General features: G+C 40.9%; 1 long non-coding RNA gene across 1 annotated transcript; it reads right to left on the reverse strand.

Moving 5' to 3' along the window:
• Positions 1 to 8,093: 8,093 nt before the first annotated feature.
• LOC148340719 (uncharacterized) lies at positions 8,094 to 8,952 on the reverse strand. Its single transcript, XR_015842613.1, has 2 exons — positions 8,782 to 8,952; positions 8,094 to 8,442 (listed from the first exon to the last, which is right to left on the reverse strand). It is a non-coding gene; the product is annotated as an uncharacterized LOC148340719 (long non-coding RNA).
• Positions 8,953 to 19,137: the final 10,185 nt, after the last annotated feature.

Below are 19,137 nucleotides of genomic sequence, written 5' to 3' on the forward strand. Positions count from 1 at the left end.
AAAAATGGAAACAATGTTGTCTTTCACGGGACAATATGATACCTTATTCCTAGCACGTTTCTCCTCTCTGGGCGAATACCCTTCATCGCCTGAGTTGTATTCATCACAGGTGCTATCAATCACACCCCGTGCATTGTGTTCCTTCTCCACTGTCCCTGTTGTTCTATTGTTGAGAGGGCATCTGTGTCATTTCATTTACTGTTTCAGATGATGACCCACAGACTTGCAATGTACTTCTCCCTGGGAAACTTGTCATTTCTTGCCCCATAGTGTCTGCTATTTGTGCTCCCTGACATACTCCCACTAGGAGCTGACATTTTGAGGGACATTTGGTCTGGGTGCAGAATTTTATTTTAGCCATATCCAATCCATTTCACTGTATTAAAGGGATTTGCCACTTGTGTAAAAGTGCTGAGAGAACACCATACACTCGAATGCTATTTTCCAGCGCGTTAGCTGTCGCATCATTCATTATTCGCATGTGGCTGATCCGCCAATCCATCGTGCTCAATCCATCCCAGTCCGTCAGTCTGTCACGCCGCCATCTTTATTTTCATCACATATTTGTCATGGCTAAATTACAGTTCGTCAGCGCTATTTTAGGACCGTCAGAAAAAGTGCAATAGCTCACAATTTTATTTTAAATAGCTCCTCCCCAAACTGCACCTTGTAGCTCGGGTACCCCAGCAGGGAAGTGTTCCACTTGAGGAACACCAGCTTCTGGAAGTTGGCGCTGACCTGGATCGCCCTCTTTGGCCTGAGGAAGCCACTGGCTTAGTGATGTTTTCAGGTGACGGATAAAATTTCTTCCATCAATGTTTATTCCGTCAGAGGAAGACTGACGGCCCCTCTTTCCGGACTGACACTGGAGTGCGCACCACTGCCATTTTCTCCCCAAAATTAATCCACCTTTGATTCTTCTGTTTTAAGTTCAGAATGGCAGCAGCATTTTCCACAAGTTGGAATATGAACAAAGAACAAAAATCGGGTCCTTGTGTAAAAGTACATTTACTTTTCTCACTTTACACAGCAATTAGTTCTGAAATGTTGGACTTTAAGACAATCATAGTTTTGTTCGTGGATGGAGAATCAAATCAGTGCTGATACAACCAATTAATTATTCCAGGAATTTACAAGAGTAGATCTGGCATCAACGAAATGATGTCCACAGACACTCACAGTCATTCTTGCAGAGGGAAACGATGTAACTGGATTTTCGCCTTACGAGCTGATGTTTGGACGATTTCCTCAATTATCTGTGGATCTGGCTTTCGGGTTGCCATTTCAGCAGTGGAAGCCTCAAACTCACTCCCAGTATGGTTGTGATCTGAATGAAAGGCTGGAAGAAAGCTACCAAATAACTGCATGGAATGCTACTAAGATTGCAGAACCAAGTTTGGCTCGATCAACGCATCAGATCATCCAAGTTGCGAGTTGGAGATCGAGTGTTGCAGCGATATGTGTGAATCAGAGGCCAGCACAAGCTCTCTGATAAATGGGAACAACATATTTTTGAGGTGGTGAAACAATCTCGAGATCTTCCAGTTCATGTAGTGAAACCCGAACACAAAGAGGACCCAGTCCTCACTTTACATAGAGCCCTTCTTCTTTGTGGTTTTCTACCAGAAAGAGGCGTCTGATTAGGCATTTGCAGTACTCGAGTCTCATTTAACTTGTCAGAGATCGCAAGCTCAGTTGTATTCTGCAAATAAATCTATTGGAGAAGATTTGATGGCAGAATCCTCAATTGATCTTGTTCTGAATCCATTGACGTTTGCAGTGGAGAAGTTCATATATAGATTCATAATAAAACAGAAACATCTGTCCCTGAAAACCCTACATGAATAGCTGTACTTGCCTGATCCTTTGAATGTGGGAATACCTGGGTGAAAAGCTACCTGTAAACTTGCTTACGCTTGACCAACTACCAGCTCCAGCAGGAGATGAGCCTGCTGTAAACATTCCGAGGGAAGATGGAAACACTGCAACAAATCTGTCTGAGCCACAAAATCTTGAATATGCAATAAATTTACTAGACACGGAAAACACTAAGACGTCCCACTCATCATTGGTCGCCTCCCAAATGATTTCTATATGTTTCTTTAGGTGACCCATTGATATCCGAGGTCCAGACCCTATTTCATAGTGCTTCGACCACCAGTACCAATGCGTCACATGTCCACCTTGTTGGTGTAGCTTGCAATGGGTCTTGCAAGAGATAAGGGCGAGGGTATAGCCAAGGTTAAGACTCACAAACATGGCCAACGTTTCTCTTCCCCTACATTTCTAATGGGAACTAAACACGTCTTGACACATGATGCCAATTACTATTCACTCTATAAAATGCCTTGGCTTCACTCTCTTCAGTTGCGTGGTAGAGAAGCCAAGAAATAACAGCTGCAGAGCCAGATTGTGATTTTTATGTGTTGGAGACCTGTTCACGTGCATTTTTTCAAGAACTACTGAACTGGCCAGGTGCCCTGCTATGGGACTTCAACTCTAAAAATGGCCAAATAGGAATGATGGCCAGGAGCCTCAGGACGCTTGTTTCTTTCTTAACCTGAGCCATGTTCTGGTAGGAGGCTTTGTTGCCTTTTCCTCCTCCCACCGCTTGTTCCTTGCCCTTCTGATACAATCCACTCACATTACAACTTAGTTGTTGTGATAACATTCCATTTATATCGTATTAACTAAATACCGTATTTTCGCAGTCATAGGACGCGCTGCCTCAAAGGGCGCAACACCTGTTGAGGGTGTTATTTCTGTCTTTGAAGCACACACTGGGCGCGCCGCCTTACAAGGCGCTAGCTCAGCTGCTTTTAGCATAGCAATAGCTCGGCTGCTCACGCTGACTCAGCCCATGGCAATTCACTTTGCCTCAATACCATAAGCAAACGCCACATTTCAAAGACAGTTGCCATGATACCATTGACAATCACTATCATTAACAATGGCTCTAACCAATAATAGGTATCATGGCAATAGTCTACAAGACTACGTCAGGGGAGGGACTTCACTGGTCACCACACTCCTTAGAGTCACGGTTTCAAAAAAAAAAAAAACTCAGCATACAAGCAAACAATGAAACAAAGAAATAAGATTAACACAAAACATGTATCTCTCATGCCATCAATATACCAAAAAGAAATAAAAATAACACAAAATGATATAGCAATGGCTTCTTGGGAGCCACTCAGACTCAGCCAATCACATGGCTGTTTAGAGAGATTTGCCGTTATGCTTTGGGCTTTTTGTCTGTTGTCTAAACCTGGGACGTTTCTTGCTTGCAATAACATAAATGATAAAACAGACTACAACATTGTGGACAGCTGCCCTTTTGTCCAGCTTTCTCCCACACCATCACCCAAACACCATAGTCACATAATGTATAGTCATGGTCACTTTGAAGCATAGATGACTCACACTTTGTCCAGCAGGGTGTGCTAACATGCACTCCGAACAGCCCAATGAGTAAAAGGGTTGATGGTCGCGAGTGATACTTTGTCCATATAATGAGCGCAGTCGCCTTACAAGGCGCTGTGTTAGTTTAGGGGAAGATTTGGGACTTTTAAGTGCGCCTTATGACTGCGAAAATATGGTAATTGCGACACCAGCTTTTTGGAAAAGCTCACATCGCGTTCCTTCGAATACAGTTAAAAAGCAGATTGCTGGCAAGGACTTTAAGCTCAGAGGTTTTAATCGGCCATGGGACGAACGTTGGCATGTAGATTACCTTTCACAACCTACACTTTGGCTGAGTATTTTTTTTTCATTTTGCATTTTTGTAGTGAAAAAATATTGTATTTAGAATGGGCGACACGGTGGACGACTGGTTATCATATCGCCTCACAATGCGAAGGTGCACGGTTCAAATCTGGCTCCGGCCTTCTTGTGTGGAGTTTGCATGATCTCCCCGTGCCTGCGTGGGTTTCCTCCGGGTACTCCGGTTTCCTCCCACAAACAGCGCAATTAAGTCATTAAGGCGAATCACCTCAATTGGCAGTTTACCTCCTCAATTACCAACATAATCCATGTGACACACGGGTAATAAGATAAGCAAGTAAAGGGTGCTTGTGCTAAGTGCTGACAACAAGGCACTCTTGGTGATAACTAAACACAACTGCACACTTTGGGAGATGGGGAAACAGTTGGCATCGAGTCTTGAGGTCGTCTGCCAATGTTGTCTGCATGCAGCCAGCATGCAAGCGCAATTTGGAGCAACTCAAATGAATGAAAGTAATTGTAAAGCTCAAGTCTGTTTTCATGCTTTTACAGGTTGTCTGGAATTTGAATGGAGTCTTCCGTGTGTCATCAGCCACACCTCCTCCTCCACCTTCACCTTTATTTTGACAACAACAAATTTGTTGTCAGTATATCCACATGCTTATTCTGCTCAGTCCTTGTACCTGTTGTTATTCAATTGTGCTGGGAAATGATCTTTCACTCGTATAGTGCTTGTCCACCTATTAATGCACTCAAAGCCCTTCATACTGACTTCACAATCACCAAAGATGACGCAGCATCAGAAGTAACTCGGGGTTCAGTATTTTTGCCCAACGACACTTCGATGTGGTCACAAGGGCCGGGGATCAAGCTCACAACCTCTGGGTGGTTCTTTTCAATTTCCCTTCTTTTAACTCTGACAGGAGAGACAGAAAATAACAGAATCTTTAACCATCTCTAAGTACATATCCACTGGGTTTATTCAAACTGTGTTGTCATCCAACTTGAAGAGTCAAAACATGATAAGTAAATCTTAATCGACTATATCATGGCACCAAGCCTTCAAAATGAAGGACTGTTGAATTTGACACGGAATTGAGTTGGTGGACTAAAGCCTGCAGCTTATGAATAAACAGACACATTTTCCTTGTGTAACCAGGTCAGCTCTATAAGCACAATCAACAGTGTCCGTACTATAGGGCAAATGGTGTGTGAGTCACTGCCTCAAAGATTCTATTCAGTTACTGTGTGTTGGGAAACACCGTTGATATTTGGTCCATTTCAATTTAGCATTGGCGGAGAGGGGAGCAGCATGTGCTTAGTTTAAAAGCATATATATTCCCGTAGTATATTCCCACGTTTCCATGTGCAGCATTGAATGCGAGACAACAGTAAAAATGTGAATCTTTGCACGAGGCACAGGGAAAACTAAATAAATAAATATATAAATAAAGAAGCCTTCCATTTATATCTTCCTGGTGTTCTCCATCAATACAGCCCACCTTCCCGGTTCTTTTGCTGCACACATTTAACACGACTACAACAATAATTAAAAATACCAAATATCATTATTGAGCTTCATGACGACCTCTGCATTTAGAGATAATAAAACCAATGTACAGGACAAATTCTTACACGCAAACCTTGGGAATCTTTATTTTCTTGGCCATGCTGCCAAGCTTTTAGGCTTATTACTGTCGACAAATGGGGACAAAAGCGGTCTGTAATTACTTGTGCTCCCCAGTGGGTAATGGCAACATTCTCAGGGAGCTTAGCAGCTACTTCCCATATAATTGACTGCAGGGATACATTACATGCTGCTCTGAGCGTCCTCTGTTTTTCTGCACCATTAATTTTAGCAACTATATTATTTTGTATATTCTTTAACTACAACATGAGCAGGTATTACATGTTTTCTTTTCAGGCACATCAAAACTTGAAACTGCATTAGTGTCACAATGACACACGATGTAGACATGTGCATACTTGTATGAGGCCATATAGACTCGGTTGTGAGTTGATCTTTTTGTAGTTTTACCTATCCTCATTAGCGTTGCATCTTATTTAGGCAAATCCCAGAAAAAAATGTCCGCGAGGTGGGGTACACCCGGGACTGGTTACCAGAGGTGGGAATTCTATCAGATTGGTCTGTCGGTCCGTCACTGACGGATGCCCATTTTGCTGACAACTGACAGGAACACACCCCTCCTGTCCTGTATGTTTAGGCTTCTTTGAAAGGGTTGCATTAACTATATTTGTGTGTGAAAGTGCATGCTAATATTTTCAATAGGATCTCTGCGGGGTGTTCATTTATTTTTTAATATAATCCTTTATGGTCGTGGTTTGCATTTAAACTTTGGTAAAATTATTTATATTTAAACTGTCTCGTGTGTGTGGCTAAATACAAGCTGCCTGCTTCCATTGATTTTGTATTTTGAAACACTATGTGCCCCGCTTCCTGTACAGTATGTGGCGGTATGTAATCCGCCTATGAATTAAAAAGAAGAAGAAGGAGACTGCGATCATTTCTGAACAGCAGTTGGCGTGCGCTACTTGGAATGGATTTTTTTTACTCTTGGTCACAAAGAGGAGTTGACTCCTGGTTAAGGTAAGCCAATTTAAACTTTACATTAAGTTACTTATTTAGGTGTTAAAACAGCTGCAGGCAGCCTCCAAGTCAATAGATTGGCAAATAAGTGTATGTGAAAAGTATGTGTGTGTATACTTTAGCTCATTGGGCCGTATGATGTAGATACACTGATAGAGTATGCTCTATTTACCATTTTAATCACATTGGAATCGGATTGTTCATCTGCTGGACTATCATATGTTTTGACGGATTGACGGACTGACGGACGAGGTGACAAACTCCTGGTGGGACTGATGGACTGACCAATCAATGATTATTAGGTGGTTTGGCTTGAATAAATGACGGACTGACGAATGACGGACGGGTATCCAGGCTGCTGACAGTGCATAAAAAAAACATTTATACTCTAATTCACACCTTCGGATACTGTTGTGTTTTCAATTAACTTAAGAAGTATATTTGGGGTATTGGATAGCAAACTGGAGTGCTCAGGGAAAAAAAAAACACACCAGCGCAGGGGGAACATAAAGCGAGTGTCAGCCAAGGCATACGTGAATTAAGTGCCTGCTTGGGACCAAGTGTAATACTTGTATAGGTTATAGTTAAAGGTGAGACAGGTGTGGTGGGAAGTGGGGTCCAAACAAAATTCTACTTAGAGCCCCATAAGGACATTTATTGTTTGTTTTGTTTCTTGCTACCCTGTTTTAAACTATTTGCAGCGTTTTGGCCATACGTTTTTTGGGTGGAGAGTATCGGAGTTTATTGTTGTTGTGTGCATTTGGGAATCAGCAGCCCATTTACAACAACTGTGTTAGCCTCCTCCTTTATTAACATTTTCCAGCCTTTATCCTTTTTGTATTGGAAGACTTTGTTTAAAATGCTACAACTGCAAGGAGCCCCCTGCTCCCAAATGATGGCTTTGGCTGGTGTTTACTGAGTGAGGAATGAATCTCGGAGGACATTTTTTTGCAGCGATTAAGTCAAATAAAGTGAAGCAAGAAAGACAACTAAATGGGACGCATTTGAACCAATACTTCTGTAAGCATTTCTCTGCAACAACTGAATTAATGGCTGAAACAAAACTGCAGTTGTTTGTTTACATTCAAACTTGAGTTTCCAGTGCGAGTGACGTCATACACACTATAATTGTCGAATTGCCATTTTCGCATCACTGCATATACAAATGGTCGAAGTGCAATACTACGGCCACCAGATTGGCCGCGCCAATCTTCTCGTCCGTCCTCCAGGGTGGGCGCTAGACTGGCAAGACCCTCTCATCTGGCCTTTCTGATGTGTTCATAATTTTGGTTTTGGTTTAGAATTTACTTTCATGTTTTCCTCTTCTTTTGTATGCGTCTGTCTTGTTACATTATTGTGCCCACCTGTGCTTGTTTACTCGATCCCTTGTTACCTAATCATCTGCCTCTAACACTTCGAGTCTTGTCCAGTTGTTCCTTGTTGTATCATTCATTTTTTATTTAGTTCCTTGCTTTTTTTCAGTCTTTGCTGGTTCATTGTCTTGCCGAATGATGTACCAGCAAAATTTTGTAAAATCTAACTTCTGTGTGTTTGCTGTTGTAACCACCACAATTGAAACTACGCAGCGTCACACTTAAGCTAAGTTGTCAGAAAAATAAATCAGAATTTTTTTCAGTGTACCAATTATTCATAGGTATTCAATTCAAGGCTCATCTATCTTAGGTTGCAGGGAGATTGGCGGCAGCAACTCTACTTAGAGCAATAGGAGACCTCCAACAGAAATAAGACACACTAAGAGCAATTAGTAGAAATATGTGAACATTTGTATTTATATATCTTAAACTCCTTAATATTTAGAACATTCAATTTTTTTCTCTAAACATATATTCGTGTTAGTATCAGATTGTGTCAAAAACTGGTGTCAGATCTGAACCACAAAAAAATGTCTGAGATCTCAGAAAAAAACAATAAAAAAGGAAAAAAAAAACAATTGTCCAAAAAGAAATCCTCTTGACGGTCCTACCACCCTCCAGGGAAATAGGTGGCCACGGAAATCCAAACATCACTCGCCGGCGTCCGAGGAAGTATCCAATCCACTGTCGGTGCAGTTCAAGCTTTAGACGATTCTATTAGTCCCAGAAAAAAACAGCCTGCACGAAACGTGCAGAGCATTCATTCATTGTGGCCCCAAAAACAACAGTGCAACAATCGACCAGTGAAAAAAATTAAATAAAGTAAAAGAAAATACACATGGAGTCCTTCGTGAGCCTGTTAGCTTATCTCACTAGGTAGTGCACTTGCTAGGAAGGCATGTGCGAGTAAAATAGTTTACAATGCTTTAATTTTTCCAGTTATATCTCACCATTAGCTAATAACAATCTCAACGTTCACAAAACTTCATCCTGACTGTTTTTTTTTTTTTCAGTTACACATCACGGGATACATTGACACAGGAATGTTAATTAGGCACATTCGACAAAAACACTCACCAGGATCGATAGTCTCAAAAAAAATCTAATTTCCTTGGCAAAAAACACCACAGGATTCCATTCACTCACAATTTACACAAAAAAAGTTCAACAGCCCAGTTTGGTCTATTCAGAGCCTTTCTCCTTCAATTCGCATGAAACAAAATGCTAGAAAGTTCTCTAAGTCTCTCGTACGAGATGAGACGTCATCTCACGCTGCGGTGCGTTCTTGTCCGTAGGAAATAGTAACAGCACTAAAAAAAAATCACATTAACAGAAAATAAGAATAGGAATAAAAAAGGCTGAGCCAAAACATGGGTTACAGCAGGGATGTCCAAACTTTTTGCAAAGCGGGCCGGATTTGAAGTTGCAAAATGTGGGGGGGGCCGACCTCGGCTGACATTCACTGCATAAACAACAATATATTCAAACACATTTTAGCAAGCGATTCTGTGTTTCACATTTTGCTTTTTTATTTGCATTTAAACCATCAAACATGTATTTTGGTTCATTTGAAATATGAACATCACATGCAATTGAATATTTGCTTAACTTTTTATTCTTAAACAGAAGTAATTATACTCTTGAGTGCAAATAATATTTGAACATGAATTATATTATGAACATGAATTATATTTTCATCATGGGAGTTCAATGTCCACAGAATTTTTGAAAAACAGAAATGATTACCACAAGTGCAGGACTAATTTGATATATATGACATATCAAATATAAATGTTGATTGAAAATTTTATTCTGGAATGAAAACCGACAACTTGTCTGAATTTGTGACTGAACAAAACAAAATTAAGTCAGTTATTTTAATGACAAATGACTTGCCTGCATTAATGTGACGGGTGATACTGAGATCTGGACTGCAGCACAAAGGCCAGGTCTGGCTCAAAGGCAGAAGTATTAATGCGCAAGATGTCTCGCAGATGAGAGTCTGTGAGCCGTGTCCTCAGACGACTCTTATTTAAGTTCATTACAGAGAATGTCTTTTCACACAAATACGTCGACCCAAACAAGCTCAACATTTTCTTAGCAAACTCTCAAATCTCTCGAAACCTGCCTTTATCCAGCTCTCTGTAAAAGTTGGCAAGAGAAAGTTGCTGGTGCCGACTACGGCTCTCGGCGTCACACTGCAACTCAATGAGCTCCAGCTGTAAATGGGCTGGAACTTTGTCTGTTTCCACGGAGAAAGGTGATGAAAAAAGAGCGATGTCCTTCTCAATAGCTGCAAAATCCCGAAAGCGTTGTGTGAACTCTTCAGCCAAAGATTTCATATCTGATGCGTACCTCTTCGTTTGTGCACTGATATTGCTCTCTGGGAATCTGATTATGATTTCTTGCAGCGCTGAGAAATGTGCAGTATTGGGCTGGGTCTGCGACAGGTGTCTTTCAAACAGTTTGAGCTTGATTCCAAAGGCTTTGATGTGTGAAAATAGTTGGTTTATGACTCCGTCTGGTCCCTGGAGACTGGTGTTCAGGACATTAAGGTGCTTTGTAATGTCAACTAGAAAACCCAAATCAGCTAGCCACATGGGGTCACTTAGTTCTTGCATAGGTTGTCCCTTTTCAGCCAAAAACTCACAGATTTGCTGCTTAAGAGAGTAGAAGCGCGACAGTGCAGAACCCCGACTAAGCCATCGCACGTCAGTGAAATAGACAACATCTCCATATTCTGCATGAACATCGCTGAGAAACTGTTGAAACTGGCGGTGGCATAGCGCTCTGGAGCGAATATAGTTAATAGCCTTTATCACCGGTTTCATAACATGTTCGTATTGGAGATGTTTGGCACACAGAACTTGCTGATGAATGATGCAATGGAGTTTTACAGCGCTACCCCCTTCTTCACTTACTTTGTTACATATTAGTGTCGCTAATCCACTTCGTTCGCCAGCCATGGATGGTGCGCCGTCTGTAATAATCCCAGAAATGTTATTCCATGGGAGTTTTAAATCATCCACGGCAGCGCAAACAGAAGAGAATAGGTCTGTTCCTCTCGTTTGGGCTTTCAGGCTCTGCAGGTCAAGTAGTTCTTCAGTAACGTTCATTTCATTGTCCACTCCTCTCAAAAAAATAAGCAACTGGGCAGTGTCCGAGGCGTCTGCGCTTTCGTCGCAAGCCAGCGAAAAAAAATCAAACTCCTTTCCTTGGACCCCCAATTGTCTTTTGATGTCTGACGACACTTCCTCAATCCTGCGTGCTACGGTGTTACGTGCCAGGCAAACTTTGGCAAACTCTTGCTGCTTCTCGGGACATATTTTTTTCGCCATAGTCATCATGCAGTCTTTGATAAATTCACCCTCGGTGAAAGGTTTGCAATGCTTTGCGATCAGTGTTGCTACCTCGTAGCTAGCTTTCGTGGCATTCTCATTTGACTCTCGGGCTCTTGCAAAATACTGCTGCTGTGAGAATAAACCCGCTTCAAGTTGCGCCAATTTCTTGCTGCGTTCCTCCCCGGTCAAATTGTCATACATGTCAGCGTGTTTCGTTTGGTAATGTCGTTTGACATTGAACTCTTTAAAAACAGCCACGGTCTCTTTGCAAATGAGACAAACACAGTTGTTACGTATTTCTGTGAAGAAATAGTCCAATTTCGACACATCTTTGAAGCGTCGACCCTCGCAGTCAACTTTCCTTTTTTTGTTTATTGTCGCCATTTTATAAATTGGGGGTAAAGGTCACCCGGGCTGATGCCTTGTAGTGACACTGCCTCTAGTGGGTAAATTAAGAACAGCAGTTAGGAAGAGCGCGCACTCAGTACTGTATATGTGCGGGCCAGAATGTATTAATTTTATTACAGAGGCTGCGGGCCGGATTAAGTTTGACCCCGGGACGCATTTGGCCCCCGGGCCGGACTTTGGACATGTCTGGGTTACAGTGTCAAGCGTGTTTCGTCCACCGAGGCAGACCTGAAGCAGTGGGCAGGTGCGTAGGGGTGGGGGAGCTCAGAGAGGTACACTGTGGCGAGGCCATTTAAAGTTTTAAATACAAACAGAAGGATCTTAAAATTAACTGAAGTGCACTGGGAGCCACTGAAGAGAAGCCAAGATTGGGGTTATATGCACCCTTTTCCGGGCTCCAGTATGAGCTACACTAGTATTACAGTAACAAGCAATTACTATTAAAAAAAAGTCAACATGTAGAAGTCTAGAATTTCTTTTCAGTGATGTAATTGTATCATACCATACAATGACAACTGTACTTACAGCTATCAGTACTTACGGTTGTGTCCATGTTCTCCAAGTTTTGAATAATATCAAAGTTGTTAGCTTAAACATTATATTTACAGGTGAAAACAATTGATTAAATTAGTAAAATCAGTCTTTGGGTAGCAGCAGAGGTGGTTTTATTTTCAGTGAATATGCTGGCCCGATGGATGACTGTTTAGCATGATGGCCACCGGCACTCCTGTGTGGAGTTTGCATGTATTTCCCGTGCCTGCGTGGGTTTTCTCCGGGTACTCCGGTTTCCTCCAACATCCCAAAAACATACATCGTAGGTTGATTACACACCCTAAATTGCACGTGTTTGTGAACGCGGGTGGTTGTTCGTCTTTGTATGCCTTGCGATTGGCTGGCAACCGGTCCATGGTGTATCCCGCCTACCCCCGGTGAGCCTTGTGAGGATGAGCGACTCAGATAATGGATGGATGACTCAGCCCCAACTTTAATTAATTCCTTGACCCCTTTTTGAATTCAAAACCCATCATATCTCAAATCATCTTTCCCCACTGAAATGAATGTTAAATAAATGGATATGAATCAATTTCAGCCCTTCAAAATAATGACAAAATTTTCCTGTTTTTAATGAGTCATTGTCATTCTATACAAAGGATGGAGAATACAGGCTTTTGTGTATAGTCGGGATGTAAGGATTCTTTGAAAATCAACTTAAAATTGATTTAAACCGCTTAAAAAATGCATTTAAAAAATAAAACGGTATCGATCTGCAACAAGAGGTTACCATAGCCCCTCTTATGACTCTGCTGTAAACAAACTGCATAAGCACGTTGCGTATATTACTTGACTTGACACTGGGGCTGCCAAGATTAGTGGAATATCACGAATGAATCGATGAGTAAAACTGTCGACAATTTCATATGACTACGGGTGCTTTATTTATATATTTAAAGGGACACTTGTATGAGCTTAACATTGGCACTTATATAATATGTTTGCATGTAAAATGTTCTAGTACAAATGAATCACCAATTTTTAAAAAAGTAACTTAAATGTATCTTGTGTAACTAGTTACCCTACAAAGACAATATTGCAAAGAAACATCACTTTCACATGCAAGGAACCAGTAATATATAATACAATTTCACTTTGGAAATAACTTGCCCAACACTGGTAACGGCACATCGTAATAATCTAAAACAATTGACTGTGATGCCACTCAGTTTTAACTGGATCATTAGTTCAATGAAATTGATGCCAACAGGACAGTGGGAGTATTGATATATTAGAACCACAAGTATCGATAAACCCTCCCCTCATGGCAGTCCCGGATGGAGAATTTGATGACCATTTTCTTGTGTCCTCCCATCAAACTCTTGTGTTTTTTTTTTATGACAAAAAAATCTGCGACGATACAACAGTTAAATATTCCCAAAGCGGCAAGCATGCTTTAAGTCGATTTGTGATCTCACAATAGGTTGAGTCATAAGCATTTCTCCAGAAGAAATGCACGTTTTAGCTCAAGGGGGGGAAAAAAATTGCAATTTTAATGGAAGTCCATGTGCCTGGATTTGAAAGGCTGTAGATCACCTGCCTGTCTTCATACATTACTGAGAGCAAAGCTGAGGTGACAAACCTTTAAAAACCTTCACGTCTCGTCATAAGCTGCAGTTTCCTCTGCGAAATGAGAATGCACATCATGCGTATAGTAGTAGCGTGTGTGCCGGTGTTTGAGTGGGAACACCCAATGCAGAACATTCAGTTCAGCCTGCTGTTACCAACAAGGAAAGGCAGCGATCATAGGAACGGCCCAGCACATTGGGCTTGTCATTGATCCAGTGGTAACATGTCTGGAATATAAATAAGATCATCTGTTTTATTTTTATTTATTTATTTATATTCCTGAAGCATTTAACTCAGATCAACAATAATTTCTACCTATATGTTATTAATTGGCATGGACAGAATAATGGGTTTATTTCATTTATTAAAAAAAAATAAAATAAAAATTAAGAAAGGTATGACAAACGACATCAACTCTACATGGATGAAAGTAAAAGTATTGCTTCAGGGTTGAAAATGAATGAAGATAGGCTTCAGGTTTTTCAAAAGTGAAAACTTCCTGCTGTCTGTGAACGTGTTTAAAATGATGAATCGAGCATTATTTCTTTTTTTAAGCATAATACAGCACCAGGAAGAAAAAAAATCCGGTTCTTACTGTCTTTCTAAAAGGTTACAATTTACTAATGTGACCTTCAGGTTTGGACTTTTTTCATCCCTTGTGTGGCATATCTCTTTGTGGGAAGCTGGTATCTGTCAGCCTTAATGGCCTGACATGATAGTTTAGACCCTTTTTAACTTGAACCTTTTGTTGTAAAAGTGCTCTATAAATAGAATTGAGCCGAGAATGAAACGCTGCCTATTTTGACACTATAACTGCGGACACTGCGCTAAGCTGTTGTCTGAAAATTTACCAGCATTTAGAAAAATATGAATGTACTTCTGTGTTAAATGAAGCAAACAAAGCCAAACTCAGGCAGAAATAATTGATATCTAAGAACATTTTTGGTACAAATCTTGAGAATTAGCGCTCATGCTAAAATGCACAGCAATGCATCTGATTTGTTCAACGTTCATAAAAAACAGGTGTGGGCAAACTACGGCCCGGGGGCCTCATGCCCAAACCAGCCTGCCGAACTTGATGAATGAAATTAATAAACCTTGTTCATGTTTTATTTTCAAAATACTGTGGTTTTTCAAAGACATATATTGTTGTAATGCTTTTGTTCACTTTCATTAAAGATTAAATGTATTTCTCCGATGAGGTGAGATTACCAAAACACTCCATCCATCTGCTCCTGGTCAAATTTTAGAACCAATTTTGAAAAGTTTGCCCACCCCTGATATAAAACAAACATTAAGCCTTATAAGAAAGTGCTTCAGAATGTTGCAAATTGGGTCCGGCCTGCCAGAAGCAAAATCATTAGACACTTCACTGGATTTTGTTAAAACTTGGCAAAGCTAAATTTCTCAATACAGGTGTCAAAGCAGTGTAAAGACTCTGGAGGTGGATTGTGACAATCTTAGTGCACCTAACATCAGCATGCAGCACATTCAAAATGGCCAAATGAACTAAGATTCAACCCGTGCCATGACAATACCTGTGTCATTCCAGTCTTTCAAATTCTGCTTTGCATTTCAAAACAAATGAGGGGGAATAGAGGCTGCTGGTTCAAGGGATGACTAAGTGCACCTTGCAATTTCCCAACAGGAGAAACTGGGGCACTGCCTTCTGTGCGAGTGCGTACATTGCTTCAAAAGGTTTGCATGACTCAAGTGTCTCCTGCCAACCGCGATACAGAGAGATGGGCCAGACAGTACATCAGAAAACAGCCTCCGTATGCTCGGCGAAATCCACCGAAAACAACCTTGACAGCCGCAGTAACGAACTGCCAGCATGCAGCATCGACTTATTTTATGACTTACACTCATTTATTTGATCATCCTGACAAAAGCGGCATATGGCAGCTACATTATGGATTAGGTAAACTGCTTCTGCTCACCACCGAGAGCAAGTTATTTGTTTTTTGTTATATACTTGAGTTGGCACTTTGAGGCTGTTTGTAACTATAAAGAAGATATTCTATTGCCTCTGCGAGCTTGAAAGACTTACTGAGATGGTTCAGTGCACTGATGCGTTGGATTCAGGTTCTACAAGGTTGCTGCTGCAGTCATCAGCCCGTTTCACGTCCCTGTATCAAAACATCAAGGCTCTGCAGGGTGCTGACGGCGCTCAAAGCTTTTAGCTGACTCATTGTTTCACAGCCGCGTCCACTTTGCCAATCGCTTGGCAGCTGCCTCCTCTTCCCTGTCCCATTTGTTAGCACTTGGACAGGATGGCGCTCATGTTTTAACAGCGGAGACATCGGCCATGAAATAAGCAAGCCCAGATATTTCAATTTGAGCTCTTTTTTTCACTTCAGCATCTCTTCCATCTGTTGTTTTTGGCTTAGTCTAATACACTTGAACTGGCTTTAGACATTAACAAAACCATCTGTACATGTTTCTGATGTAGCCTTCTGTAAGTGTAAAATAGGATCCATGATTAACTTTTGGGGACTACATTTTGTTTTCTAAATGCATGTACTTATTTTCAATATTTCTTGACAGAAGGTGGCCAAAATTGTAGTAGGCGAAGGGCCTGATCTTTGCCTAAGCTACTTGCCAACACTGGCCATCATCATTTTCTGAATTGTTGGCACTCAACTTCATCAAACTTTAATCAGACTTAAAAGTTTATCATGTTTAGTGTCAAAGGGCAAATTCACATTTAATTTTAATGATATCAAAGGTAAAATGGTGTATGTCGCTGACAGAATTTAAAGCAAGGCCCAAATTTAATTCACCAGCATTAGCACTTTTGAAATCAGGATCAATTTCTGGGGCCTTTAGTTTTTTTTTATTTTTTTATTTATTTTTTTACACATAAATATATTACAACACGGGACATCAAGATAACACACACATTCACATATATTATTGCAATTATTATTTTTAATCAGTATGATTAAATGGTAATTGGAATTTAATTCTGCTGCATATCCAATCATGCATCGGCCTAAAAAAAAAAAAAATCTACTGTTAAGTAATAGCCAGCATTTGAAGTTAACAGAATATTGATAGCTTGCTTTAGCGCCCTTTGTCTTTTCTCAAGAGCTGGCAAGCTTTCCTCACCAACAAACTGGTAATAGAGCACTTAAATTCATCACATGAGCATTATATGTTAGTAATAAATTGTGGGAGCATATTGCCACCAATTTGCCCCCTCTATGTCATATGCATTGCGGTTAAAGTATTTACAACGCCCACAGTACCTCTCGTGGTTGTCTGCACTTGGTATCATGTCATTTCTGTGCGGTCGCCACTCTGTGATCAATGAGCAACTGTCATTTCTATCACTTTCCTCTCTGCTTGATAGAAATCATGTTGTGCCTTTTGATGACTGACACCAAATATTGGAAAGATTAAAGTCTGATGCAACGGTACCCAGGACCTATCATTCAAGCCCTCTTCCCACCATGGTTTCAAATGATGAATACTTATTCAGTCATAGGTGCAAAAAACTGTGTCAACATACTGTACATAAAGAGTGTGACATCATAGCACCAACCCTTGTACAAATGACAGTTAAACAAAGGGACATCAAATGAGGACAGCCGACATTTTGTATTCTTTCTTCATGCGTTTTTTTTTTTAATTTGAGAACCATGAAACAGAAAAACATTGAACCAAGCAAGTCGGGCTTGACGTCAAATTCATCCATAAATGTTGGACATTTATCTCCTCACACGGCTGCCATAAGTCACCATGAAGTGTTTTCACATGCTGTATAATTGCTTATTTGCCCTCGGAGGATGAGGATGATGAGAATTCACATAGAAGAATGCATCTTACTTTTTCAAATAAAAATAAAAGTGATGAAAAATGGGTATGTCAGAAACATCATTGATCTTTGTGTGGTTTTTTTTAACTAGTGCAAAAAGTAAAACTGGACATTGCTCACCCACTAACAAATAACACCACAAAATCATATACAATACAAGAAAAGAAGTTGAGCACTTCAGTTACAGGCTGTGGATAAAATCATTTGTAGGCTAAACTTGCACCATATGGCAAAAGTGACAAAATTCCATCTATTATAGCAGCATACAGAAAAGGGAATGCATGATAACCTCACATAGGCCACTTCACTGCACATCTGTGTCCAATTAGTGTCTAGATCAGATTTGTTTTTCATCACTTTACACAGTTCAAGACACATGTACAACCAATATCAAGTTACCGTCATTGAACACATGAAACCCACGCGTGCAGATGTCCGAAATGCACGTAAACATCAGTACCAGGCAGCTACGAAGGTAGACATCCATTCATCCATTATCTGTACCGCTTTTCCTCACAAGGGTCGCCGGGGGCGCTGGAGCCTATCCCAACTATCTTCGGGCAGCAGGCGGGGGACACCCTGAACTGGTTGCCAGCCAATTGCAGGGCACACAGAGACGAACAACCATCCGCGCTCACACTCATACCTAGGGGCAATTTAGAGTGTTCAATCAACCTGCCATGCATGTTTTTGGAATGTGGGAGGAAACCGGAGTACCCGGAGGAAACCCACGCAGGCACGGGGAGAACATGAAAACTCCACACAGGATGGCCGGAGCCGGGATCGAACCCCCGACCGATGCGGTCTCTCACTGTGAGGCCATCGTGCTTCCCAGTCGGCCACCGTGCCGCCCGGAGGAAGACAATAAAACAAAAAAAAAGTTCACTGGTTTAATTGAGGGTTACCTCTGCATTACCTTGCGGGACAGCATTGGTCATCATTAAAAGGTACCACATATTTTTAGCAAGTTTTATATTCATTTGTGTTTTCATATGTAATGGTCCCTTGAGATGAATTTGTACTGTGTAATGCAAAACACCCGTGTCTCAAATCACCTTTACCCATTGAAAAGAATGTAAATGTCATTAATCAGTTCCAGCAACCCCTCTGCCCCCCAAAAATAAAAATAAAAAATACTAATAATTAATAAGGGAAAAATAGCAGCTGACACTCTATCCCAGCTGACTGTGGGCAGAAGGCAGACTACACCAACGAGTAGAAGGGCGAATAAAATAGACAGACACCCATTCAGGATCACATTCACACCATCACTGAGTGGGACAGTTACGTCTGCATGGTGATCCGTTCTTTGGCTGTAAGGCCATCCATAAGTGTTTGAGAGCAGTGGCATAGGCTTTACTCAAACCATTTGATTTGAGCTCCAAAAGAACAACAATATGAAATCGCGGTGACAAAACACTGTCGCAAGAGCAAAAAAACAAATATGCACTAAGAGTAGAACCACAGAAGAAAGTAGGCAAAAACTGAGGGATCCAAAATGCTATTTACAAAAACTAAACAGGAAGTGTCCAAGAGCACTTAAAAGAAACAAATGCATTGGGCACTCTTGGTACGCAGACTAGTATTAAAATAGAAACACTAAATCACAGTAGTACTTAATTTAACTGACCTTAAGTTCTACTGCAGCAAAGACAATTGACGCGACACGAGCAAATGTGGGATTTGGCAAGCAACAGGAAAGAATGCATAGCAATACGACAGGACTTTCTTTTGTTTGGGGCT

The sequence above is a fragment of the Idiotropiscis lumnitzeri genome, chromosome 3, assembly GCF_059441095.1.
Source record: "Idiotropiscis lumnitzeri isolate Australia: NSW breed Sydney's pygmy pipehorse chromosome 3, RoL_Ilum_1.0, whole genome shotgun sequence".
Classification (NCBI taxonomy): domain Eukaryota; kingdom Metazoa; phylum Chordata; class Actinopteri; order Syngnathiformes; family Syngnathidae; genus Idiotropiscis; species Idiotropiscis lumnitzeri.